We start from the raw sequence: 26,954 nt of genomic DNA, 5'->3' as shown, positions 1-26,954 counted from the left end.
AGGAGGCTGAGGCAGGAGAATCGCTGAGAGTTTGAGACCAGCCTGGGCTACAAAGTGAGCTCAAGGCCAGCCTGCATAGAGACCTTGTCTCAAAAAGACAAAAATAAAATGTATTGCAGTCAAAGACACATTGTTACTAATCCCCATCAGGACCAAAAACAAACAAGGACTATCCCTCAAATCCTCTGCAACACACTCATCCCACCACCCTCGCCACATTCTGAGACAGCTCTGGAGTCCCCTTCCATGAGTGTCTCTAGTTGCCCTGTCCTGGCTGCTTTGATGTCCCTGTCAATTCCAAATGTTTCTCTTTCCTGGCCATTCTGACTCTGAGGAAGAGCCAGGAGTCACACAGTCCCAGATCCAGTGACTAAGGGGGCTGAGGACAGAGCATCACATTCTTAGGAGCCCGTCTTCTTGCTGAATGCACTTAGCAGTAACCTTCACCAAATTCTTGATCACACTTCCTAAGGGTGCTCGGGAAACAGGACTTCTAGAACTGCTTCAGAAAGGATGCAACAAGGTGTAGTGGCACATATCTGTGATCCCAGCACTCTCCAGGAGGCTGAGGCAGGAGGATCATTGCAAGTGCAAGGCCAGTTTAGGCTACATAGTAAACTCAAGGCCAGTCCGCACTACATTAGTGAGACCCTGTCTCAAACACACAGGCTGGGTGTGGCGACACACACCTGTAATCCCATTGTTCATGAGGCTGAGGCAGGAGGATCCCTGTGAGTTCGAGGCCAACCTGGGTTACATAATGAGACCCTGTCCCAAAAAACAAAAAAACAAAATTCACCGTATGTTTTGATCACACCTGGAGGATAATGTGCTCTGTAATTCCTCCAGGACATCCTGATCAATAATTTACTTTCACCCCTTTGAAAAGACACTGACCCATGTGCCTGGGTGGCGTGACAGCGGCACCGGGGTGTCATCTTGATGATCTCGGAGGATCAGACGTCACATGTAACCACCTGGGAAGAGCTTCATGCTTCTGAGGATCTGCAGGGTTGCACACCCTGATGCCTATCACGAGCACCATGTGCAGAAATCAAAATAACAACTTGAGGACATCTTGCTGCAGGCTTTGGGTCCTCAATGCCGACTCCCATGAAGTGTCTCCAGCTCAGCTGGGTCTGTGGCCAACGGCAGTGAGCTTGCCGAACAACCCAGTTGCAATCTCCAGCACAACAACAAACTGGAAAAATATTTACTCAGGTGGTATTACACCTTTAATCCCAGTACTCTGGGAGGCTGAGGCAGGACCATCACATGGGCGCACCCAGGCTGATTTAGTTAGACCTTGCCATCAAATATTTTATTTATTTTGATTTTATCCAGACAGCATCTGGCTAAGGAGCACAGGCTGACCTCGAACTCACGCTGTAGCCCAATGTGGTGTCAAACTCCTCAAAGTCGCAGTGATCTTCCTGCCTCAGCCTCCCACATGCTGAAGTCAATATAAAATTTTCTTAAAAGTGTTGGGGATGTCGCTCAGCGTGAAGGCCCTCGGTTCAGTCTCGGTGCTGAAGCCTGAGATCCCAGGAGACGGTACGGTGTGGGGCAGGCTCCGGGCAGAGCACTCAGCCCAGGTACTTAGCAGAGGCTACAGACCAGGAAGGCCCTGAAAGACAAAGAGGTAACATAAGGACACACGGAATTCCTTGTGCTTCACAGCTCCGGGTCTGAGGCAATTAAACAGCGGATGTGAAACTCCTCCCTGCCACCTATTTCGTGTTTCTGTTTCTCGGGGAGATTAACCTACTTTCCCAGCCTCCAGAGCCACGGGAGCCACGGTAGCCACAGCAGTGCAGAGGCTCCAGGTGCATGGGTGGCCAAGTCGTTGGCTGTCACCTTCTGCTCCCTCCTCAGCCGGCCTTATAGAGTCCCCGAGGTGAGCCACCCGATCTGGGCTCTGCCAAACCCAGGCCGGCGGGGTAACAGTCGCTCAGCTTCTGAAAGCAGGAACTGGGGCAGCGGATCTGCAGGAAGAGGCACAAAGCACAGGCATGCACCCAGAGAATGCAAGCATGCGCACTCGTACACACATGCATGCACACACAGAATGCAAGCATGCATACGTACAAACACGCACACATGCACAGGTGCACGCACACGTGGCCGCTGTCCCCCTCTGCTGCCCACCTCCTTCCGCACTCCTCGCCATAGCTGCAGCCCCGGGGTACCCGGGGAAACCCACCTTCCCCTCCTCGCAGGTCTCACAGCTGGGGCCTTGCAGCCCTGACAGCCCCGCAGTGCTGCAGTCCTGCCTGCCGCCAGGCCGTCTCGCATGAGCATCAGGCCTAGCTGCGGCTTCATGCCCAGGTTGTTGGGCTGAGTTCTGGTCCTGCAGAGTCCTTCTCTCAGCTTGGTTTGGTGTCTTCTGTTGCCTTAATCCTCCAAGAGTTCCAGGCTCAGCCGGCCCAGGAGGAGCACTCTGCACAGCACCAGCTGCGGGCGGACCTGGCCGTGATCAGGATTCACTGCCAGGCCACAGCCAAAGCGGCCAAGGGACCCAAATCACCCCGGCCGGCCGCTTCCTTGGCTCTGCACAGCACAAGCACGAATGGTTCCTTTTGCTCTTTTTTACTCTTGAGATAGAACCCAGGGCCTCCAGAATGCCACATACACAGTTACATTTTTGTCTACTGTTTTTACATATTTGAAATTGTACCTCCCCCTTCAAAAAAAGAAAAAGAAAAACTTTTTTTTTTTTTTGCACTGGGGATCAAACTCACGACCATGCACTTGCGAGGCAGGAGCTTATGCTACTGAGCTAAATTCCCAGCAAGAAAACCATTTTAAAAATATATATATAGCTAAGTGTGTTGGTGCATGCCTGTAATCCCAGCACTCAGGAGGCTGAGGCAGGAGAATTGCTGCAAATTCAAAGCTAGCCTCCGCTACATAGTGAGTTCAAGGCCAGCCTGAACTGCATTGTGAGACCCTGTTTCAAAAAGATAAGACAAGCAAACAAATGAAACAAACAAAATGTAATCTGGAATGTCAAACCAGGTGCAGTGCTTGCCTGTAATCCCAGCCCTCTGGGAAGTTGAGGCAGGAGGAATACAGGTTCAAGGCCAATGAGGCCAATTTAGAAAGATGCCCACTGACTCAAAAAGGGTAGTGGATGTAGCTCAGTGGTAATGTTTACCTAGCATGCAGGAGGCCCTGGTTCCATCCCCTGTAATACAAAATAAGCACATAGTATGGGGATTGTAGAAAAGCTCCCTATGTGAGTTTCTTGCAGGGCACAGCTGTGCTTTTTTTTTTTTTTTTGTCTTTTTTGTTTTTATCAGTACCAGGGATTGAACCCACAACTGCCTGCTTGCAAGGCAGGCGTTTATACCGCTGAGCTAAATCCCCAGACCCCAGCTGTGCATTCTTAATCCCAGCACTCAGGAGGCTGAAGCAGGAGGATCACTGAGTTTGAGGCCAGCCTCGGCTAGAAGAGACACAGTACATACTAGGACTGGACATAGAAGAAGAAAACCGGGGGGCAGAGAGTAAGAACTCTTTTTAGAAACCAGCAGTAGAAAGCAGACCTGGCTCCTGAGCGCAGGCCAGTGGCTCCGGTTATAAACGTATGTGGGATTCACCGGGAACGGGCTAAGGGGTTTCAGTTCGAGGGAACACAGCGAAGAGTCCGGGGCCCCATTAGTTCCAGAGCAGAGCTGCTGGCCCGGGCTCACACCCTGCTTTATCGAGGAGCCCTAATATTTGCCAGGGTGACACTGAGGCCCGATAGGACACTCACTGGGTGCAGGCACAGATCCTGTGGCTGCGGGGGACAGAGTCAGGCTTCTCTGAAGGTCACGGTGGTTTCCCAGGCCAGGCTTCCCGAGTTCCTGGGATCTGGGAAGGTTCTGAGCAATCATTCCGCCCGGGTTCCTGCTCACGGAGCAGGGGGCTGAGGCTTCAACCGGGTTAGTAATCCGGTAAATATACTCGCTGACCTCAGCCCGCCGGGCCAGCCCAAAAGCTGCCTCACTGCAAGCCTCAGGGACCTGATGATCGCCGAGCCCGTCTGGCTTCAAAGCATCTTCCCCATCCCCTGAAGGAGAGTGAGCGCAAATTACCATTCCCCAACACTTTAACCTTCAGCCGGGTGCAGTGGGGTGCACGCCTGTAATCCCGGCACTTGGGAGGCTGAGGCGGGAGTGTCCTGGCTAGTCCGAGACCAGCCTAGACTACACAGTGAGTTAAAAGACAGCCTGAACTACGTGGTGAGACCCTGTCTTTTAAAAAACATTTAAAATAAAATAAAGAGGGCACAGAGGCGGGTTAGTGGAAATCCTGCGGCTGCAGTGTCGGGGTGCAGCCGGGCCGCTTTCCTTTGGGTCGGAGTCCAGAGAAAAGTTAATTTTTGGTTGGAAGCTTGTGGACTGGGGCTCCGGAGCCCGGGGTGTGGGGAGGCGACCGGGCGGTGGGGGCAGGGCGGGAGGCCTAGCGAGCCCGGCCCCCCTTAATCTGCCTTGTGAATGGAGCTGATGGAGGGGGCCGCATACTTGGGATTCCTTTCTCTGGGTGGGCTCCGTCTCTCCGACTTTCAGAATGTGGGAAATGGAAGATGAAAGAAGCGGCCTTCGCCGCCTCTCGGGTTACAGCGTGTAAAACGCGGAGGGGGCGCGCGGGGTGGGGGAGCCCAGTTTAGGAACTGGCTGGGGGAGGGGCGGCGCTGGGGCTGCAGGTCAGGCCGCGCATCGCCTCAGAGCTGTGGCATTTCCGCCGCGAGGGGCGGGCTGGCAGGGTAACAGCCACAGGTCACCAATGCACGGTGCTACCCGGAGATGCTGGAACCCGCGAGGCCGTCCCCTCCCCACCCCCGCCAGCAGGATGTGGGTGCTGGGCCACCTCTTCGGGTCCCAGTGCCGAACCAAAGCCTCCGATGGGTTTGTGTCTGATGGGTGTGCAGAGTCCAGCATCAGGCTCAGAGAGCAAGAGGAGTGGGGCACAAACCTGTGATTACAGCACTCAGAAGGCTGAGGCAGGAGGACCCATGTGAGTTCAAGGCCAGCCTGTACTACTGAACTGCACAGGGAAATCCTGGCTTAACAAAGGCGTATTTATTAAACCCGTGCTACCAAGCATAATGGGTCAATGCACTGTTTGCTTGGTACCAGGAATCGCACCGGAGGCGAACTCAGAACCTTGCACCTGCCAGGCAGTGGCTGCATCACTAAACTAAATTCCGGCCCTCTTCTGTTATGACGCCCAGAAAGTTCCCAGGTGGCGTGAAAGTCACCACACACCAGATCGCAAAAATTCGCGCCTTTTCTAAACATTAGCATGTGGTAAAATACACCGGGCACCATTGGCCTGTTTGGGGAAGCCCTGGAGGCCTCTGTCGTGCTCACGGTCACCGTTTGCATTTGCAAAGTGCCACCCCAGCCCCCTGAGCGGCTCAGTTAATGAACACGTCCGTCCCAGCAATCAGGCCTTCCAGCACCGTGTTCCTTTGTTATTTCACACTCATTTCCCCTCTCCTTCCTTCCTGTCCAAACACTACCGCGCCAAAGATTTGAGAAAAACACACGTAACTCCCGCCGCTTTGCACTGTCTCCTAGGGAGGGCTGTTCTGAGACAGGTCTCCCTGTGCAGCTCAGCCTGGCCTGGAACCCGCAGCAATTCTCCTGCCTCAGCCTCCGGACTGCCTGGGGTTAAGGCCCGCGCCGCCACGCCAGGGTGCTGTGTTTTCCTATTCTTTCCTGAAATGCAAGTTAGTTTTTCAAAGTCCAGCCGTCAGCGCGGTTCACCGTAGCCGCCTTGACCTCGGCAGCGGACACCTTAAGCGGGGCAGGTTCCTCGTGTTTAGCCAGCACACACACAGCGTCTGCTCCGGGCCAACCACCGACATGGGCGTTTTACAACGCTGGGGCTCAGCGCGGTGCAGGCCTGGCTTACGATGCAACCGCATGACGCAGTCTCCCCGGTTCACAGCCACCCAGCAGAGGTGTGAGGTCCCCGCCGGCCACCGCGCAGCCCTGGCGGACCCCACAACCGTGCACGGGCGGCCATGCGCACGGCGCCTTGCGGGAGCCCGGGAGGTCGCGGCCGCCCCGCCCCCACCCCACCCGCGCATGCGCAGCCGGGGCCGCCTGGTTCTCAGCCCCATTCACAGCCTGCGCCGGAGCCATTTCCGTTTCCCCAGCCGCAGCCGCATCCAGCCGTGATCCCGGGCCCCATCGGCTTCTGACCTTATTACTCATTCTGTTTACGGCATGGCCTCGCCCTGCACACTGCCCTGATTTCCCAGAGAGGAAGCTGGCTGCACTCCTTGACGATGATTCAGGTTTTCACCCAAGCCACATTGCACCAAGACCTCGTGGGCTTGTTTTTAATTTTATATTTCATTTCATTTATTTATTTTTGAGACGTGACCTCACTCTAAAAGCCGGCGATGGTGACAAATATCTGTCAATCATAGCACTCAGGAAGCTGAGGCAGGAGGATCGCCAGGAGTTGGAGGCAAGCTCGCACTACAAAAACCTATCTCAAAAATAAAAATAAGAGAAAAAAAAAAAAAAGGATCTTACCAGGTAGCTCAGGTTGGCCTTGGACTTGTGGCCCCAAACTGGCCTCAGACTGAACTTGAGATTCTCCTGCCTCAGTTTACTGTGTGCCCCTCCCCCGGCTCTGCGGAAGGTTTTGGAGGCCAGGATTAAAGCGACCAAGTGAGCTGGAGGTGGGGCCAAGGCTAGGCAACAGGTGACAGACAAGGAAGGGGAGGTGGCCAGGGGCAAGAGAGAGGTACCACAAGGGGGCTGGAAATGTTTGTGCCAGCCTCCTGCCTGGGCCGCGGGCTCTGGCCAAGGATCCTGTGCAGCGGGCTGAAGTGCCCATCCACGGGGACAGGAAGGGCAGCTGGGAGGAAATGGCAGGCTCTCACCCAGGGCTTGGCAATCAGGCAAAGCTTGACAGTGTCCCTGCACGGGGTCCCTCTGTCCCCACTCCAGATCTAGTCATTAAAATATTAATACCCGTGGAGGGACAACCAGGAACTTCAACAAGTGTCACACCCCTTTGTTCCAGGGGAAAAGTGGGCCTGGTGGGAACCCGTGTAGGGCTGGTGGTCTTGGAGAGCAGAGCCTGCACATTTCTGAGTGAAGCCAGGCCTAGTGACCTGCTCCTGTGATCCAGCACTCGGGAGGCTGAGGCAGGAGGGTTGCTGAGAGCTCAAGGCCAGCCTGGAGTGCATAGTGAAACCCTGTCTCAAAAAATAAATACATGATAAATAGATAAATCTCCATTTCTGTTCATATTTTTTCCAGGTCTGTTCTTTACTTGGAGGTGGGGGTGACTCTTTTAGGGCTTCCACTGAAACTGTTCACCCAGTTCTTCTAATTATAGAGAAATTGTTCTCTCCACATTGTTTTTTTTTTTTTTTTTTGTCTTTTTCCTTTTTATGGGGGCCGAGGATCGAACTTACCACCGCCTGCTTGCAAGGCAGGCGCTTATGCCGCTGAGCTAAATCCCCAGCCCTGTTTGTTTGGTTTTCTGAGACAGAGTCTTGCTACATAGCCCAGGCTGGCCTCGAACTCCTGGCGATCCTCTGGCTCATTCTCCCCAGTGCTGGATGAGCGGAGGCTGCTCTCTTCCTTTGGGTTTGTTTGTGTTTGGGTGTTAGGGGAGGGCTCGGCCCTGAGCCCGCCCTGGCCCTCAGCTGCTATTAGTCATTGCCTGCCTCCTCCCCCAGCTTGCTGGAGCTTTATCCCTATCCCAGGTCCCTGCTGTCACCCCATCAAACCATCGTGTCCTATCCACGTACTTTCTCCTTCTCATCTCCTTTATCTCCTTAGCAATTTACGAGGAAATCAAAAACAGCCTCCTGAAGAGAGAAAATAAAAAACCTTACAAGTGCCAGGTGTGGTGACACACGTCTGTAATCCCAGCACTCGGGAGGCTGAGGCAGGAGGATCACTGTGAGTTCAAAACCAGCCTGGGCTACAAAGTGAGCTCACACTGTCTCAAAAAGACAAAACAAAAAACCTTTCAAGTGATCTTTAAAAATCTGACATGACTATGTTCCCTTCTGGGCATGCTTTTCATCTGTGTCATTTCTAACTCTTCATTTATTATTTTTTATTTCTGGTGGTACTGCTGAACCCAGGGCCTTTGCACTGAGCTACATCCCTAGCCCTTTTTTATTTTGTATTTATTTTGAGACACTAAGTCACTAATGTTGTCTGTGCTAGGCTCAAACTCAAGGATCCTCCTGCCTCAGCCTCCCCGGGGCTGGGAGGGCAGGCATTCCCCACGATGCCTGGCATGTGACTCTGGATCCTGACTTTTAGCAGGGCCTTCCCCATGGGCCACAGCCAGATGAGGCCAGTGTCCCCGTGGTCACCAGTTGCTCCAGGGCTGGCTGTGGTGTTGATGGTTTCTTATTCCTCTTGGTGGCCCGTCAGTGACATTGCTGATCTCCAAGGGACAGGTGAAGACAGCAGGACTCCAGCGGCTGAGTGTGACATTTACCCAGGGCTGACTGCCTGCCGGGCTATCCCAGCGCCTACCCGTGACAGCTCCTAGCTGGTGTCACCCTGTTGAGACAGGGCCCCTGGGGTTCCCGGAGAGTCTACCTCGGTGGCCATGTGCAGAGCACAGAGCCTACTGCCCAGGGCTGTGGCGAGGTGGCAGGGAGCCCTGGGGGGTGGGGACCTCCTGCCGAGGCTTCCCTCTCCTGCTGACCTTGGGTCCTGCAGATGGCTCGGTAGCAGCTGTGTGACATCAGGAGACCTTTCCCGGTGTGATCAGAGCTCACATTTGCAAATTCCTTGGTCACAAGACAGAGCTGCAGAGGCTTAGGCACTCCCGTGGCCACAGCAGGTGACAGATGCTCCATCCAAGTGCTTTGGAATCCCAGGGACTCCGGTGGTGGTCCGTGGCCAGGGGAGGTGAGCTCGCCTGCCTCATTTATCCCAGCGCTAAGCTCTTGGAAGGTGTATGGGCAGCATATGCCAGTCCTTCCAGTACTGGAGAGGCTGAGGCAGGAAAATCTCTGCAAGTTCAAGTCCAGACTGGGCTACATAGTATTGCTGACCGATCAGGCCTTCAATCTCCCAAAAGAGCAGGCCAGTGAAGCCTTAAGTAAATGAGACAAATACGATTTTAGGGCTCCAGGAGGATCAAAACCTGCTAGCAGAATTTGAGATTCTCTGGGGGCTGAGATCAGGAGCCGCTCTGGGTGGCCTGTTTTTATTTGGTTTTCACACGGGGAGGGGCTGAGAATGGAAAACCAGGAAACTGAGCAGGATCTTGGGAGTGGTTCAAGGACTTTTCCAAGTAAAACTATGTTAATTTAGGAGGATCTTACGCTCATTTAGGAGAAGTGTCTTATGCTAATTTAGAACTATTTTAGGAGAAGTCTCCAGGTTGACTTTCTCCACTGGACGGAACACCTACAGCTACCGTCTCTGTGTGATCAGTGTCTTTATTCCTGTAGAGACTCAGTATTTTTGTCTCTTTCCGGGGCCACAGGCTATACCTTCGTGACGACTGGACAAACATGCCAAGTAATCCGGTGTCATTTTATTCTGAGTTTGCTAGAGCCTGGGTGCCGGTGGCTGGAACCTTTCCCAGGCAGCCAGCTGGGCCATCCCAGGGTGCACGGGCAGCGCGCACATCTTTTGGACCCCTTGTGCCGAGTTCCTAGCGGCCTCTCCTGCTGTCCCCAGGTGACCAGGAGGCTGAGACAGCAGCTGAAGATGCAGGGATACCCTGTGTCTTAGGCACCAGGGGCCAGCTGAGCTCGGGACTCTCCTCACTAGGGTACTGTCCAAGGCTTAAGGGTTGAGAGGCCCGGGGTGGGGGGGTACTGGGAGGTCATGCAGGGACCCTGTGGGGCAAGCTATTTTGTCTTTTCTTCTCTCTTTCCTTCCTCTTGTTTTGTTTTTGAGACAGGGTCTCACTGTGTAGCCCAGGATGGGCTTAAACTCACAGTGATCCTCCTGCCTCAGCCTCCGGAGTGCTGGGATGACAGAGTGCACCACCACGCCCAGCTTTGCTCATTGGATCCCTGGATATTTCCTGAGTGAGCTGGATCTATGGGCCAGTTAGGTCCAGGACGATGAGGGGCCCTGGGAATTCCCGAAGGAATGCTCAGAAAGTTAAAGACCAAGATAGACAGCAATCACAGTTATGCAAACAGAGATAGGCACACCCAGCCAGGGGCCCACAGAGGAGGGATTCACCTGGGGCCTGGGTCGAGGAGCCGGCCTAGGAGGGCCTGAGAGGGGGGTGGCATGGGGGTCCCTTAGCCCAGTCTGAGATGGGGGAGGGGAAAGGAGGGTTCCAACCCAGCGCAGACAGGGCGAGGTCAGCAGGGATCCACGCCTGTGTGCGCCCCCAGGGCGTGGCCCCTTTGTGTAACAGTGACTTCTGCAGCTATCAGACCGAACCACAGACGTCACCAGCCTGCTCTCTGTCATAGCTGCCACGTAGAGTCTGTGGGGGCCCACGCTGCTCAAGGCTCTGCTCACAAAGCCCTAAAAGGAGGCCATTGTTATTATTATTATTATTAGGTTTTTTGAGACAAGGTCTCTACATAGTTTAGGCTGAGGTCTTGAACTCATTATATATCCCTGAACTCATGGTGATCATCCTGCCTCAGCCTCCAGAGTTCTGGGATCTCAGGTGTGTACCAGCTAGGGCCGCTATGATGAATACCACCTTACAGAAGAGAAAATTGAGGTTTAAAGACATTAAAATTAAGATACTAGTCCAGAGGCTACAGATTACACACTTGTAATCCCAGCACTGGGGAGACTGAGGCCAGAGAATCATTGCAAATTCTCCACCAGCCTGGGCTAAAGTGAGCTCAAGGCCAGCCTGAACTGCATAATAGGACCCTGTCTCAAAAGACCCCTTTGCCCCCCAAAAAAGCCTCATGGGGCTGGGAGGGCTCAGGTTGAAAGCTGACTGAGTTGGGACTTTGGAGAGTTTGAAACACCAGTCTAGAAACAACCTGAGCTGCAGTTACAGTGGCCTAAGAAAGCGGAGAGGAGGAGGGAGCCCCTGTCGGGGGCACACTGAGCTCACCCAGAGCCTGGGTGAGCAGGGGTTGTTTTGTTTGTTTCCCTTTGTTTTGCACAGGGCACACATAGGGGCTGTACTGGCTGCAGAGTGGACTAGAAAGGAAAGGATTTACAAGTGAAAATGCAGGCTTAGGCGTTAGGTGGTCTAGGGCTAGCAGGGCCTGTCATCTGTCATCCCAGGACTCAGGAGGCGGAGGCAGGAGGATCATTACAAATGGAGGCCAGCCTGGGTGGGTCACACAGTGAGTACAAGGCCAAAAAGAACTCAATCCTAATACAATCTTTTTATATATGAACTCCACTTTGCCAGCTTTTTGTTTTTGTTTTTTTTGTTTTCCAAATCTACTTTCTGGGTGTGGGTTTGCTCACTGTGGTCCCCCTGGGATGAGTATAATTCTCCTGCAGATCCGGGCGTCTGGGGGGCATCTGCTGGCCGCCTGTACCTGCCTGGAATCGGCTGCTGGAAGGCAAGGCGCCTCCCCTGGCCCCTGGCTGCCCTGGGAAACGGACACAGAGCTCCAGGCCTGGGGCTGACCGTGCCCCGGGCGCCCCCATCGAGGAGGTGGGCTTGTCTTTGACCTCCCCTCCCCCAGAGGCCCTGCGGGTGGCAGTCGGCGCAGGTACATTCCTGGCATTCCTCGCCTGTGCCTGCAGTGCTTGCCAGCCCGGTGACCATGGGAAAAGGCCTCTGTGGCCGAGATAACAGGGGCCAGGAGGTCAGCGTCGCCTTGTATCCCGCCCGCAGCCAGGACAAAGGCTCCCAGCCACGTGGCCCTGCGCCCTGCCCCGCCCCTCGGGGTGGGCGGCCGGCGGCATCTGGGGATGCTCTGGGGCGGCTCCTGGGAAGGCCTCCCTGGGGATAACGTGTGGCCAGCAGCTCAGAGCCTGTCCTGCGCATTGGAGGGACCACCCGAACGCTGGGCGGAGCGGAGCATCGAGCCTGCCTGGCTGGGCTGCCCTCCTCGGCCCGGCAACGGCCACAGGGATGACAAGGGCCGGGGACAGGCAGGGAAGGACCCGGATGCCCAAGGTGCAGAGGTGCCAGGCTGCAGCAGGAGAGGGCAGGAGCCCAGAATGCTGCACCGCTGCCTGGATGCCTAGGCCGGCTTTCTTCAGCAACGTGCCTTTCCAGAAGCAGTGTGGCCCAGGTACCAGGAGCCAGGAGTCTGGAGTCCCCCTGCCTGAGACCCCCTGAGATCCCGGCCTGCCCCATCTCGGGGCAGCAATGTTGCAATGTTCACATTGCTTCCAGTCTACAGGACACCCAGCTCCAAGGACGCTGGGTGACCCCACCAGTGCATGGGCCAAGGTGTCCCTTCTGCCCGGATGGTGCTCAGACTGGAACCTCTGTAATCCCTTCCCGCCAGCCTCTGTCTCTGCATTCAGAGGTGCTTTACCCTGGTCAGCACCGCCATCCTGGGAGGCCGAGGCAGGAGGATGGCACACTCAAGCCCACTCCGAGCGATATAGTGATTTAGTTGAGACCCTGTTTCAAAATTAAAACTTAAAAAGCTCTGGGGAGGTAGCTCAGTGTGAAGGCTCAGGGTTCAGTCTTCAGGATCAGAAGTCAACAAAAACAAGACAAAAGGAAGAACCTCAGAACCAACCAGAAACAGCAAAAGATGCCAGTGGACCCCAGGAACCACCCGGAGAGCTTGTTAAATACAGGTGCAGGTCCTGCAGATCCAAGGGGGGTCTGAAGCCCCAGTGTGGCCTCCAGTTTGCAGTGATCCTCCTGCCTCAGCTCTGAGTGGTGGGATGACAGGCCTGCAGCCCACCCCCCACCCCCAGCCCCCTGAGCCAGCTGTAACTTCCTCCTGATCGCCCACGCACTGTCACTGCATGTCCTCTGCTATTTGAGGTCAGCGAGGTGCAGTAATAACCACAGCGCACACAGCCCACTGCCTGCTTGGGCACGGTGCCGTGCATTTCGGTTTTGAGAAGGGGTCTCGGCGAGCTGCCCACGCTGGTATCCAACTCAGGGGCTCAAGAGATGCTCCCACCCCAGCCTTCTGAGTATCTGAGACTTGAGGTGTGTGCCACTGTCTCCCATGTGTGCTCCTGTGTGTGGTCCTGGGCTGGAACCTGTGTCCTTACCCATATGACCCAAGCTCTCCACCTCAGCTGCCTGTCCAGCCCAGTCTTAGAATTTTATATTGAGATAGAGTTTCAGTAACTTGCTCAGGCTGGCCTTAAACTTTTCATCTTCCTGCCTCAGCCTCCCAGGTAGCTGGATGACAGGTATGTAGGGCCAGCCACCAAGGCCAGAGCCACCCTCCCCACCCCGAGGGTACAGGGGAGGGGAACTCTCACCGGCCACTTGATTTCTCACACTTCCAAAGGCAGGTGGAAGTTGGGGCAGACTCCTCCCCCACCATCCCTTGATCTGCTCTGGAATCCCTGGAATTCTTCTTGTCAGGTCTGTGTCTCCCTTAGTGACAGCCCAGCCAGCCCAGCTGGACAATGACACACCTCCAAGCCTTTCCTCCTTTCCTTGGCTTCCCTGTCCCTTCTTTGCTCTCTGGAATGACATCCCCCATAAACCACCCACACGCACACCTTTTACGAAGGGGCTTTTGCAGGGGAACCTGGGCTATGCCAGGTGGCCTGGGCGGGGAGGTAGGTGCACACCTGTGATCCCAGCACTCAAGGATTCGGGAAGCTGAGGCAGGAGGATCGCTGCAAATTGGAGGCCAGGCCTGGCTTCCTAGTGAGTTCAAGACCAGGCTGAAGTACATGGAGCCCCTGATTAACACAAAACTAAGACACCAAAAATAAGTGTAACCATTACGTCACCCAGTTTCCCTCCGAAGGGGCTGGGAATTGGGCCTGGAATCGGAAGGGAAGCTGGGCCCACAGGAACATTTTTATTTAAGACGGGTGACAGGAGAGGATGTTTATTTATGTGCCGTGCTGATGGGAATGAGTCAGCACAGGGGGAGCCTGATGGCTGGGCCAGGAGGGGAGTCCCGAGGGGTGCTGGCCTGAGATAGGTCGGATTATCCCTGCCTGCAGGCGGCCACAGAGCAGGGCTTGGGTCGGAAATTCCAGCCCAGCCTGGACAACCCTGAGGCTCAGTGAAAACCCTGATCAAAATAAAACATTTCAAAAATTCTGCAGGATCACCACCCGAACTGAACACAGCAAGGGCTGCTGGGAAAGAACCCCAGGAAGGGCAGCCTGGGCACCCAGGGACGGGGGGTTCACCTGACCACACACCAGGGAGCTGGGCAGTGTGTCCAGCAGCAACACGGCCACTGTCAGTCAGGGCACCTGGAAGCCGGCAACTGGGCCGAGAAAATTCTGCCAAAAAATGCAGGAGGACAATTTTTCTTTAAGAAAACAATGGCTGGCTCACATTTTGAAACATAATATTTACATTTCTTTTGTAAATTTGCATATGATCTTGATTTTTTTAAACCACTCCCCAAAAGAGAATCATTTAAATCTGGTGGAGCAGGGGGTGCAGGTGGCTGTTTTTGGAGTAAGATGTCTGTTGTCAGGGGCTGGGGATTTAGCTCAGTGGCATAAGCACCTGCCTTGCAAGCAGGCAGTCATGAGTTCCATCCCCAGTACCGATAAAATAAATAAAAAAATAAAATAAAAAAATAAAAAAGATTTGAGTGTAACATTTCTTTGGGGGCTGAGGATTTAGCTCAAATCACCTGCCTGGCAAGCGCGAGGTCGTAGGTTTGATCCCTGGCAAGCACCAAAAAAATAAATAAATAAATAAAAAACCAACCTGTCCGTTGTCCTGCATCCCTCAAGCCTCACGTGGTCTTTTATTTTTTCTCTTGAGACAGGGTCTGTGGTGGAGACCCTTGAACTTGCTCAACTGAAGGTGGTCACCTCCAGCCTGGGCCCAGGCCATGAGGACTCGGGGAGTCCTCCACACCTTACACCCACCCGGCTCTGGGGTACAGGCTCCTCCCACGTGAGCTTGCCCAGCGTGGTCCACGTCTTTCTAGGGTCAGATGCTAGCTGGACATCTGTTTGTTGGGAAAAGCAGGGCAGGAAGCGCCCCAGGGAAGCGGGGAGGGGGCAAAGTTTGGGGGTGCCTGGTGGGCACCATCAGTGCCACTGCCTTTCTGTTCCGGGACAACAGGGCACACAGGGTGGGCAGCTGGGAGCTGGGCTCCCGCGGCTCAGGAGGAGTTGCTGGCCCCTGTCTCCTGTCCCCTTTGTGGCGGTTTCCAAGCACTGGGCGCGCTCTGATTTCTGGGAAGCCCGCGGGGCCCCGCGGTGGGCGGGGCAGGTGTGATTATCACGGGTTTGCAGCTGGGGCTCCCGGGGTGCGCATGTGGCCAAGGAGCAGGTGCGGGGAGGAGGCCGGGTCTCCTGATGGCCCGCCCAGGTGTCACCGCACCAGCTGCCTCCTCCCGCAGGAGAGGCACGGCAGAGGGGGGCTGCTCCCGGGGCTGGGGTGGGGGGCTTGGGTTTTGTTCCCAGCGGCACAGTCCTCGGGCCCAGCGCGGTCTGTTCTGTCTCCTCCTGAGTAACATGAGCAAAATAACAGCATCTCCCAGTCAATGAGCTGCAAGAGGTGTGATCGAAAACGTGGCGAATGTTAGAAAGCCTTAAAACCTCTCCTTCCCTTCCACCCGCCGCCCTCACGTCTTCTGCAGGCTCGGGAGTCCTCTTTTCTCAGTCTGGCTGTGCTGTCCTGGATACCTCCATGTCCCGACTCAATTCTCCTTCTTGGTCATTTTGATTTTTTTTTTTTTTTTTTTTTTTTTTTTTGTCTTTTTCCTTTTTATCGGTACTGGGGATCGAACTCATGACTGCCTGCTTGTAAGGCAGGCGCTTATGCCGCTGAACTAAATCCCTAGCCCCCCGGTCATTTTGATTTTGAAGACGAGGCAGAAATGGCACAGTGAAGTTGGGTGTGGTGGGGCAGGCCTGTAATCCCAGCACTCGGGAGGCTGAGGCAGGAGGATCCTTGCGAGTTCGAGACCACCCTGAGCTACAAAGTGAGCCCAAGGCCAGGCTGAGCTGCATAGTGAGACCCTGTCTCAAAAAGACCAAACAACAACAACAACGAAGACGTGAACAGTGGCAAATACTGACCCGACTCAGGGAAAGGGGCTGCGTCACTGCCGGGGAGAACAGAAACAGGTACAGCTGCCATGGAAGCCAGTGTGCAGGCTCCTCAAGAAACTAAAAGTGGAAATCCCGCTGGGCCCAGCCACGGAGCCCCTTCTAGGGATCTTTCAGAAACATCAGTTACCGAGATTCACGTGCACCCATGTTTACTACAGCACAGTTTGCAGCTGCTATGTCTGTCAAAAGAAAACAGGGTACTATGGAGTCAGGGGTTTAGCTCTGCGGTACCACAAAGAAAGAGAGAGAGAGAGAGAGAGAGGGAGGGAGGGAAGGAGGAAGGGAGGGAGGGAGGGAAGGAGGAAGGAAGGAAGGGAAATAAAGGAAGAGAAAGAATGTGGTATTAACATATCATGGAATACTACTCTGCCATAAAGAAGGATAAACTTGGGGCACTTATGGGGTAATAGATGCACCTTGAGTTGGTAACGTTAAGTGAAATAAATCAGACACACAGGTTTAAACATTACGAGGCTTCTCTTAGAAGGGCAACCCAAAGTACAGACAAATTGAAGTATGAAAGAAAGACAGCTCGTAGCCAGTGAGGAGAGGGATCTTTCCTACATGGGAAGGGTCCAGGGGGTGGAGGAAGAGGAGGAGGGGAGAGGGGACCAGAGGACCGATACCTGTCCACACAGTGACTGAAATCATCCCGGCTGCAAACTTACTAATAAAGTATACGTATCTAAAACAAAAGTGGGACCCAGAAGCCCTTGGCTCCTCTTACACAGAGGCCAGGGAGGGCAGGAAGGCGAGTGGAGGCCTGCGAGACACCTCGGGACCAGCCTGGCCTTCTATTGGTCCAGTGTGGTACCAGGATCCTGCTTAATAAATCCTGGGATCCTGCCGGTAACCCTGGTGAGCTCCCACGGGACTGAAGGGCCAGCGAGGTAGCCGGCAGCCCAGCCACTGTCCTCTTAGCCCGCTCAGCACCTCCCCATCAAGACCTAAACCTCGGGAAGCCGGGCTTGGTGGAGCACACCTGTGATCTGGAGGCTGAGGCTGGAGGGTCACGTTAGAGCCCAGGCTGGGTAGCTCAGTAACTCCTCAAGACCTTGCCTAAAACAAGAGAAAAAGGATGGGGGTGTGGCTCAGCGTGAAGTCCTGGGACTAAAAACACACAAACGGGCTGGGGATTTAGCTCAGCGGCATAAGCGCCTGCCTTGCAAGCAGGCAGTCGTGAGTTCCATCCCTGGTACCGATAAAAAAAAAAAAAAGACAAAACAAACAAAAAACATACAAACAGAGAGACCTAACCCTCAAGCTTGGATGACAGCACGGCGGCCCTCGGCTGGATTCAAGGCCTGGGTTTGGAAAGCAGCTCTGAGGAAGGGGCGAAGTCCAGCGGGGAGGGCAGTTCAGGGTCTGAGGCCAAAGGCTGCAGCTGCCAGAGAGTCCAGGGGTCACCCAGCTCCTACTATCTGGACACGCAGGGTGCACCTCCATTTCTTCCTTTATAACAGGAAACAAGATTAGATAATGGCTCTGCCTTCCTGATAACCCCAGAGGGATTCGCTGGAGGATAACAGGGACACAGGGTCATTTTTTTGTTGTTTTTATTTTGTCTCTAGTTCTTTAAGACAGGGTCTCCTTACATAGTACAAAGCAGGCTAGAACTCAGCAATTCTCCTGCCTCAGCCTCCTGCGGTACCACAGATGTGCACCACCATGCTCTTAATAGTTCTTTTTTTACCCATTAAATTTACATACATTAGTTCTTTTTTGATAAATTTAAATATAAATATTTAAATATAAATTTTTAAATATTCACTGTGTAATCCCAGTACTCAGGAGGCTGAGGCAGGAGGATTGTTTCGAGGAGTTCCAGGCTAGCCTGGGTTACAATGTAAGTTGTAGGCCAGCCTGAACTGCAGAACAAAGACCCTGTCTCAAAAAAAAAAAAAAGTTCGACTGTGTCACGTTAATAAATGTATACACCTGTAATTCTATCACAGTATGTAAAAAAAATCACAGTATAGAAAATTTATGTCCTTACAAATTTCCTTCATGCTTAACACGTGCAAACGGATAACTGAGTTTATTAAAAACTAAACATAATTGGCAAGCGGTGACACACGCCTGTAATCCCAGCACTCAGGAGGCTGAGGCAGGAGGATCTTTGTAAGTTCCAGACCAGCCTGGACTACAAAGGGACCTCAAGGCCAGCCTGAACTGCACAGTGAGACCCTGTCTCAAAAAGACAAAATAAAATAAAAGAAACATATTTAAGGATGGGTTTAGCACACCGAAGGTCAGCAAATCTGGTCTAGGAGCTGCTACGTTAATGCTGGAAATGGAAGCCGGCATTGAGCATGGCGGGCAAGTGCTCTACCCCTGGGCTGTAAACTCGACCTAAACTTTTCTTTTGAGACAATCTGTAATTCACATTAGCCTTGAACTCACTTTGTAGCCCAGGCTGGCTTGAGCAAACTCACAGCAATCTTCCTGCCTCAGCCTCCTGAGTGCTGTGACTGTCCCATTCAAACCCCATTTGGGTGGTTGCTTTCCTCTGCCTCGGTTGGTCTCCTCCTGTCACCCCGGGGAGTCCCCGAGCTCCGCCCCAGAGCCGCCACTTTTCTGTGTGTGCTCCCATCCCCAGGCCCTACATCCACAGCTGCCCGGCTGTGGCCTCGGACCCCCGTTTTTCCCACACACTTCTCTCTCTGTTTGTCCTTTATTTTGCCTCTCTCTCCTGCCCGGTTCCCTGCTGTTGCTGTTTTTCCCCTTCAGAACGTCCTGACTTTCCTGTGTTTATCCACCTCTCTGACCTCACTGTCTGTTTATGTCCTGCACATGGGGCCCTGAGTCATAGCCCGGATGGAGGCTGGAGAGATGGTGTGCGATGGAAGGAAGATAGGTACGTGGTGGATGGACTGATGAATAGATGGAGGGATCGATGAAGGCATGAGTGACGGGTGGAAGGATGGGGGACAGATGGGCAGGTGGGTGACGGGTGGGAGGATGGATGGGTGGAGGGACCACGGGCTCTGAAACACCTCCAGTCCAGAGCAGTGACCGAGCCACAAAGGAACTGGTCAGCTGTGGCGTTCCTGGAGTGCATTTGGCTTTTCCATGGCATCAGAAGGAAGCTATTTATCTGTCCTGGTGGAAGCCCCAGCATTTGAAAGGAAAGAGGCTGATTTCCCGGCAAAATGCGACCCAAAGGACCATCCTCCCACCTCCCACCACTGGACACACACACACACACATGCACACACACACACATGCACACACGGGCACACACGCACAGGCCAGGCTATCAGGGCCACTTCCTGTTTTTTGCTCTTGAAAGCCTTCTGGACCTGCAGGGATGAAACTGCTGCAGAATCAAAGGGGCTGTGTCCCCTGGGGCCGGGGACCAGCCTGGCTTTAACCCTTCTGGTCCTGCCTGGGAGGAGCACAGACGGTGGGGGTCTCTTCCTCCCCGGTGAACCTCAGCTTCTCCAGGGCACTCCCTGGTTCTTCAGACATTGCCTTTGTCTGCCAATGCCAGGCAGGGGACACGGAGCTGGGGATCCAGAGATGGGGAAGACGCAGGCCTGGAGCTCATGCCGGGAGGTCAGGACCTGCTGTGCTAACAGGATGGGGCTCTTCTGTTAGCCTAGCGCCCCTCCCTGCTTCTGGAATAGATCAGACACCCCAGATTCCTTCTGTTGGCTTGTTCTCCAAAGCCTTGAAAGGGACTAGAGGGCACGGGTGTTGGTGATAAGGGTGGGGTTCTAGCAGGTGGGGCCTGGGCAGCGGCAGAGCCCATGTTTACTCTGCAGGAGGCCTGGGGTTCAATCCCCAGCGTGGAAAACACAACTAATAACAAAAACCCACGGAGGGAGGTTATTGAGGAGTTACCCTGGGCCTTTGCCTAAGATTGACTTCTGTGTGCTTGCAATGGAAAATGTGACCTTCTCGGTGGGTTTTGGTCTGGTTTTATTATTTATTTTTGTCTTTTGGAGACAGGGTCTCACTATGCAGTTCCGGCTGGCCTTACGCTCCCTTTGTAGCCGAGGCTGGTCATGAATTTGCAACAACTCTCCTGCGTCAGACTCCTGAGTGCTGGGATGACAGGTGTGTGCCGTCATGCCCGGTTTATTTTCTTTCCTTGAGTCAGGACCTCCCTATGTCGTGCAGGCTGGCCTTGAATTTGCAGCCACCCTCCTGCCTCAGCCTCCTGAGTGCTGGGGTTGCAGCCTGTGTGTCCTCGCCTGCCTCATCTCCATTTCCCTGCCCAGGAATGCGGGCTCAGAGTGGTCTGTTAACACACAGCAAACCACACAGCTGAGAGCCAGCCAAGATTTGGTCTCAGGTTCATCTTGCGCCACCAGGATGCCAAGCTTGGCGGGGGAGAGAGGACCCCACTTTCCGTCGAGGTCCTTGGACACTAAGTGGCAGGCGTGGATGGCAGGGACCCTGCAGGTCCAGCGATCGGGGACTGAAAGGCTCCCCGAGTCCCTCCGCCTCTGCAATTCTATCTCTTTAAGGCCCAGGGTGCCAGGGCCCTTGGAGATTTCATCCTGGCAGAGAGACCTCAGCGTTTGCACCCCGCCTGGGTGGCGCTGGCCGCCCCTCCCCCACTTATTTATTACTCTGCTCCGGGCCGGGCCTGCCGCTGTGTCAATAGTGATACAAGCAAATCGCCCACAGACAGGTGCGGCCGGGCGCTGCCCTTGGACAGCTGCCAGGGAAAGGCGACCCGGCCGCGCTGACCGGCCCTGCCCAGCCCCCCTCGGGTTCCAGCTCGGGGCCAGCTCGGCCTGCACCGAGGACCCGGGCACCGGCCGGGGCGCGCGGAAGAAAGGGGCGGGTGCGCGCGTGCAGCAGAGCCGGGCACACCGGGGAGCCGGCTGTTTTCTCTTTCGGTTTTTTCCAACAACTTCAGCGAGCTCCGCGTCGCCAGGCGCCCCACGCAGGCGCACACACACGGCGTTTCAGACGTTTCCTGCGGCCGGGCGTGGCGCGCGCCTGAAATCCCCGCGCTGGGGAGGCCAGCGAGGAGGGTCGGGGCGGGGGCGAAGGGCAGGCCAAGGACACAGCCAGACCCTGTCCCCTAACAAACAAAAACAGAAAAACCTGTTTCCTGCAACGATCGATAACTGACATTTTTAGGTCAGGATCGTTTTTCCCAGGTCTAGGCGGTTTGCAAGTCAGCAGCGCCCACCAGCTGCTCTGAGCCCCCCTCCCGGGGGCTGGGCAGTGGGTTTCTTGTTTTGGCTCTGTTTTTGCTTTGGCCTTTTACGTTATCTCGGATGCATCTGGGTGCCACCAAGCCTCGTGGCTTTGATTCTGGGCTGCAAAAGATTCGCTGCCACCGCCCCTCCCTCAGCTGGGGCTCTGTGTCCCCGGGGCTCCAGCCGCCCCGGAAACGCCCAGCGCTGCCCCCAGCGCACAGGGACACAGGGACCGGTGGTGGTGACCCAGGGCAGGGCCGGCCACTCCTCCTCACTCGTGCAGGGAGGAGGTCCCTATGCAAATGTCCCGGGAGCCCCGGGGGGCCCCTTCCCCAGGGACCCTCTGGTTGCCAAAACAGACCATTCCCAGGGCGGTCGCCTAGAAACGGCGCTGTGGGGCAGCCTGAGCTGGCCGGGCCAGCGCTACCGGGAGGCCCTGGGCGGGGTGTTCAGACCTCTGCAGCGGTCCCCTCACCCAGCTGCCACCTCGGGGGAGGGCGTGGCAGCCCAGCTGGGAGGGCGCTAATTGGATTGGAGCCATCAGCCGCTGCTCTCGGAGAGGCAGGAGGAGGATGCGGTGTTTGGTGTCTTTGTGACATCCCACCTCGCCTGCCGCAGCCTGCCTGACCTGGCGGTGGGGACACAATGACAGCTCCTTGTGGAGGAGGCTCACAGGCACCAGTGTGGCACTGGACCCTGCTGGGAAGGGTTCGGGATGCTGCGGATCGCACCTGGTTCCCCAGGGGCCAGGGAACAACGCAGTGGCCCCCCTCAGAGTTGCTGCCCTGGGGATGCTATCCCTAAAGTCCTGGTCACCTGCTCTGCATGGTGGACCTGACCTCCCCAAGTGGAGGAAGCGCTTCCTGTTCCCCACTTCATTTGGATCCAAGTGAGCTGCTTCAACACCTAAGTATGTGCCATCACCCCAGCCCTCAGGAGGCTGAGGCAGGAGGATTGCTGCAAGTTCAAGGCCAGCTTGGGCTAGTAAAATCCTGTGTCTCAAGCAAATAATAGCCCCTTAGATTTCTCCATACTGTCCCTTACCAGCCTGTTAGAAACTAACTTACAGGGGCCGGGGATGTAGCTCAGTGGCATAAGTGCCTGCCTGGCAAGCAGGAGGTCGTGAGTTTGATCCCCCCCCCCAAAAAAAAAAACCTAACTTACAGTATGATTTTTTTCCCTTCCCTTTCCTTTCTCTCCTCTCTCTGTCTCTGACAGACTCTCACTATGTACCCCAGGCTGACCTCCAATTCACATTGATCCTCCTGACTCAGCCTCCAAGTGCTGAGACTACAGGTGTGCGTCACCACACCCAGCCCAGCCACTCTTCGTAAGGCAGGAGGGGAAAATGCCACAGTGTAAGGGACATTCGTCATGCCTTGTGATCACCTGCGTCTTTTGATCAACTTTCCTGCCCGTGGGTTTTTTCCACATGAAAAATCCCACTTCCCCAAAGCAAAGGGCAGACGCTGACTTCTCTCATGCTTGTGACCAAGGTATGGGCGGCTGAGGTTCCTCGTCAGAGGCACCCATGAGAGACTATGGTTTGGAAAAGAGCAACTGAGGACAGGGGAGGGGCCTGGGGCGTCCTGCAGTCTGCGTCAGGTCAGCGAGGGGTAGGTGAGACCAGCTGCAGAATGTCTGTGGTTTTGCTTCTTTTTTGAGTCAAGTTCTCACTATGTAGTTCAGGCTGGCCTCAAACGCACTCCCTATGTCACCCAAGCTGGTTTTAAACTCCGGGTGATCCTCCTGCCTCAGCGCCCCGAGAGCTGGGATTACAGATGCAATCCCAGCCAGGTTCTGTTTCCCCTTTGGCAGAGTCTCCCCACTGCTGTCCTCCTCTGACCCAAGGTGTTCAAATGGCCCCTGGTCATCTGGGAATCAATCCTTCAATCAAATAAATAAATACATGCACACACATAGACAAACGCGCACAGGCCGCGGCCCCACCCCTCAGCTACCTCACGCACTGGACACAGGCCCATGGAAAGGCCCCTGAAGAACTGCAGCTGGGCAGCTGGACATGGTGGTGCCCACTTGTAGTCCCAGCATGGGGAGGCTGAGGCAGCAGGATTGCCAGGAGCTCTAGGCCAGCCTGGGAAACCCAGGGAGACCCTGTCTCAGAAAACAACCCCCTCCCCATACTACTGCAAAATGACCTGTGCAAGGGACTTGGCTGGTCCCGAGGCTCTCAGGGGAATGGAAGGGGTCGCCTCGGTCTGCAAACCGGGCCTGGCCCAGCCGTGCTCCCTGCAGCTGGTAGTGCGGTGGGGTGGACGGGTGGAGAGGAGGGGTTCCTGCCCTCGGGTTTAGGAGCTGGCAGGGATCTTGGGGTGCGCCTTCTGCCCCCAGATGTGGGCTGCATTAGTATTATTATCATTCTGTTTGGTTTTTTTGAGTCAGGGTTTTGCCTTGTCCCCCTGGCTGGCCTGGAACTCTCTAAGATCCCCGAGAGCCTCCTGTTTCAGCCTCCTGAGTTCTGAGTTCTGGGATGACAGGTGTGCACCACCACGCCCCCAGCCCTGGGTCGGTGAAGTGAGTGTCTCAGGGTGCTCCAGCTCCTCACGGTTAGGTGCGAGATTTCTCCTCATGGTCCCTGGAACTGTTTGCCTCCCATCTCCTCCTGCCACTTCCAGCCCTTGACCTGACTGCTTGACCTTTGAACCCTAACCTCCCACTCACTTGGGTTTGCTTTCCTGACTGATTACAAATAAACAAATACAAGCTATACTGGGTGGCGCACACCTGCAATCCTGGCGCTTGGGAGGCTGAGGCAGGAGGATCCTTGTGCGTTAGAGGGAGGCCAGCCTGAACTACCTAGCCAGATCCTGTCTCCAAACCAAAAAAAGAAAGAAAGAAGATAGAAAGAGAGAAAGGGAACAGAAAATGTTGGGCTGGACCGGGCCCACCGTAGATGTAGCACTCCAGGGTGGGCCTATGAATTTACCCTAAGATGTAGGTGACTGAGCTGGCCAGAGGGCCCCTGGGTGCGGGCAGCAGAAGTGTCCTGGTTCTCCCAGAAGAGTGACCACACGCAGCTGTGGCTCCGGGAGGGTCACAGGTGGGAGGAGACAGAGGGAAGGGGTGTCACCCTGGAACAGCTCCCGGGGTCACTCTGGGTGGGCCTGCTGGTTTCCATTTAGAACTCAGGGTTCCTTGGGCAGAAAGAGCCCCGAGTGTGTGCCTGGGGGGCCCCACCAGCCCCTGTGGGGGGCTGCAGGGTGTCCTGCGGCTTCCCATCCGGGTTACCAGGTCAGGCATCGCCCGGGCAGGTGGTGTCTGGAGCCCAGCTGGCCGCACAGCCCAGCGTCCCCTCGTGTGTGTGGTTTGCTTTGGCTTCTGACTTTGCAGCCGGCAGATGATGGTGGCCAAAGTCAGGGGCCAGGTGTCGTCCGTGCTGTGCGGTCTGGGCCGCTGTGCTCCGCACCTGTCTCCAGGCTCCGGGGCAGTCTTGTCCCTGGTGGACTGGGAACCCAGGGCTGTGGCCAGGGGGCCCTGAATCCTTCCCTAGGTCCCCCAAGGACACTCTCAGAACTGCAGAGCTTCCCAGAACCCCCTCTGCCCCTCCTGGGCTGCTCCTGGGAGCTAGCAGAGGAAGGTAGGCTGGAGACAGCCGAGCTGGGGCACAGGGGCCGCAGAGGCCAGGCTCACAGTTCTGTCCCAAAGGGACCTAGCTTTCTTTCAATTTCTTCTTTTTTTTTTTCTTTTTGGTCTTTTTGAGACAGGGTCTCACTATGCAGTTCAGGCTGGTCTTGAGCTCACTTTGTAGCCCAGGCTGGTCTCGAACTCGCAACAATCCTCTTGCCGTAGCCACTCAAGTGCTGGGATTACAGGCATGAGCCACTAATTTCTTACAATTTCATTTTACACAGTCAAAATTCTAACGGTAAAGAACCTATTAGATTCAACTCAGTGGGGAGATGTGTGTTTGCCATCTCAGCATTGGGAGGCTGAGGCAGGAGAATCCCAGGAGTTCGAGACCAGCCTGGGCTACAAAGTGAGCTCAGAGCCAGCCTGCACTGCATAGTGAGACCCTGTCTCAAAAGAGACAAAAAAAAAAAAAAAAAAAATTCTTTCCCACACCTACCTCCAGCCACTTCCCCTCTCAAAGGGAACCTGAGTTAGTTTCCTACGTGACCCGGGGATGGGAGTTGTGCAAGTAAGGTGTTCATGTTTATCAGAGTCCTGTTTAAAAATTCAAACTGTAGCCCATCACCCAGCAGATAAAGGACCTGGCAGTTTTCAACAAATATACTTTATCAATATATAAATAACATCCTGGATTATATTTCAACCGAGAATTATTCCATTCTAAGGACAGACACTGGCCAGCCCCTTACGGATGGACTTTTAGGGTTTTTTCCTCAGCTATTTTTGAGACAGTGTTTCGCTATGTCGTCCAGGCTGACCTGGAACTCCGGAGATCCTCCTGCCTCAGCCTCCTGAATGTACTCTGACAGGAGTGTGCCACCTTGCCCGGCAGGTCAGTGTCTTGAGATGGTCATTCTGCAGCCTCTGTGGTAGCCCTCTGTGGTCTGCAGACCTCTGTATCTGTATTGGAATTTCTAACACAAACCACAAAGTAGGCCATGTTCAAAGCTGCCCTCTGCCACGGTACCACAGAATTCACTACAGATCCTTGGGTTGGCAGAGTAGAGTTTAAAACCCCACACATGTTTGGCGTGGTGGCGCCCACCTGTCATCCAGAACTCAGGAGGCGGAGGCAGGAAGATCACTGTGACTTTGAGTCCAGCCTGGGCCACAGTGAGACCCTGGCTCAAAAAAAAATGGGGATAAGGGGCTGGGGATTTAGCTCAGCGGCATAAGCACCTGCCTTGCAAGCAGGCAGTCGTGAGTTCGATCCCTGGTACCGATAAAAACGAAAAAGACAAAAAAAAAAAAAAATGGGGATAAATTCTGAGCATGCGACGAGGTGGACAGACCTGACGGACATGCGGCCTGGTGAAATCAGCCCCACGCAGGAGAGCAAATCTCACCAGCTTCCGTTCACACGCATGTCACAGCTGTCAGCTGCACAGAAGCAGGAAGTGTGATGGATTGCCGGGGCCAGGGGAGAGGAGTGGGGGGCTCTTGTCTGTGGGTGCAAAGTTTCAGTGTGGGAAATGGAAAAGCTTCCGTGCAGCCATGTGAACACCCTGAAATGGAAACCTAGAAATGGTTCCCGTAGGGCTTTCTTCTGCTTCTGGGGCCGGAACCCAGGGCCTGCACACCGAGCTGCAGCCGGGTCCCATTTTTTTGTTTGATTATTTATGAGGCCCTCCCCACCCTGTCTTTTTTTTTTTTTTTTTGGTCTTTTTTTGTTTGTATTGGTACCAGGGATCGAACTCACGACTGCCTCCTTGCAAGGCAAGGTGCTTACGCCACTGAGCTAAATCCCCAGCCCCACACTCTGTCTTTTTTGAGACGGGGTCTCACTATGCAGTTCAGGCTGGCCTGGAGCTCACTTTGTGGCCCAGGCTGGTCTCTGATTTGCCACGGTCCTCCGGCCTCAGTGCTGGGATTGCAGGCCTGCACTACCATGCCCGACTCAAGGCAGGGTCTCTCTAATTCACTAAGTTGCCTGGGATTGTGTCTGAATTTGGAATCCTCCTGCCTCAGCCTCCCAGAGTATTGGCATGATAGGCATGTGCCTCCC

The 26,954-nt window shown here is 54.7% G+C and overlaps 1 long non-coding RNA gene across 2 annotated transcripts; it reads right to left on the bottom strand.

Annotated features, from left to right (window-relative positions):
- Positions 1-1,306: 1,306 nt before the first annotated feature.
- LOC106028491 (uncharacterized) lies at positions 1,307-16,355 on the bottom strand. Of its 2 annotated transcripts, XR_010044092.1 has the most exons (5): positions 16,104-16,355; positions 14,779-15,570; positions 2,204-2,466; positions 1,769-1,985; positions 1,307-1,627 (listed from the first exon to the last, which is right to left on the bottom strand). It is a non-coding gene; the product is annotated as an uncharacterized LOC106028491 (long non-coding RNA). The 2 variants fall into 2 exon arrangements; XR_001202108.3 differs by lacking the exons at positions 14,779-15,570; positions 16,104-16,355 and having other exon boundaries at positions 2,204-6,064.
- Positions 16,356-26,954: the final 10,599 nt, after the last annotated feature.

This window comes from Cavia porcellus, unplaced genomic scaffold (genome assembly GCF_034190915.1).
Source record: "Cavia porcellus strain 051 isolate PalLab524CR breed Dunkin Hartley unplaced genomic scaffold, mCavPor4.1 scaffold_28, whole genome shotgun sequence".
In the NCBI taxonomy this organism is placed as follows: domain Eukaryota; kingdom Metazoa; phylum Chordata; class Mammalia; order Rodentia; family Caviidae; genus Cavia; species Cavia porcellus.
Note: the sequence above shows the minus strand (reverse complement) of the source record. Positions and strands in the feature narration are given on the sequence as shown.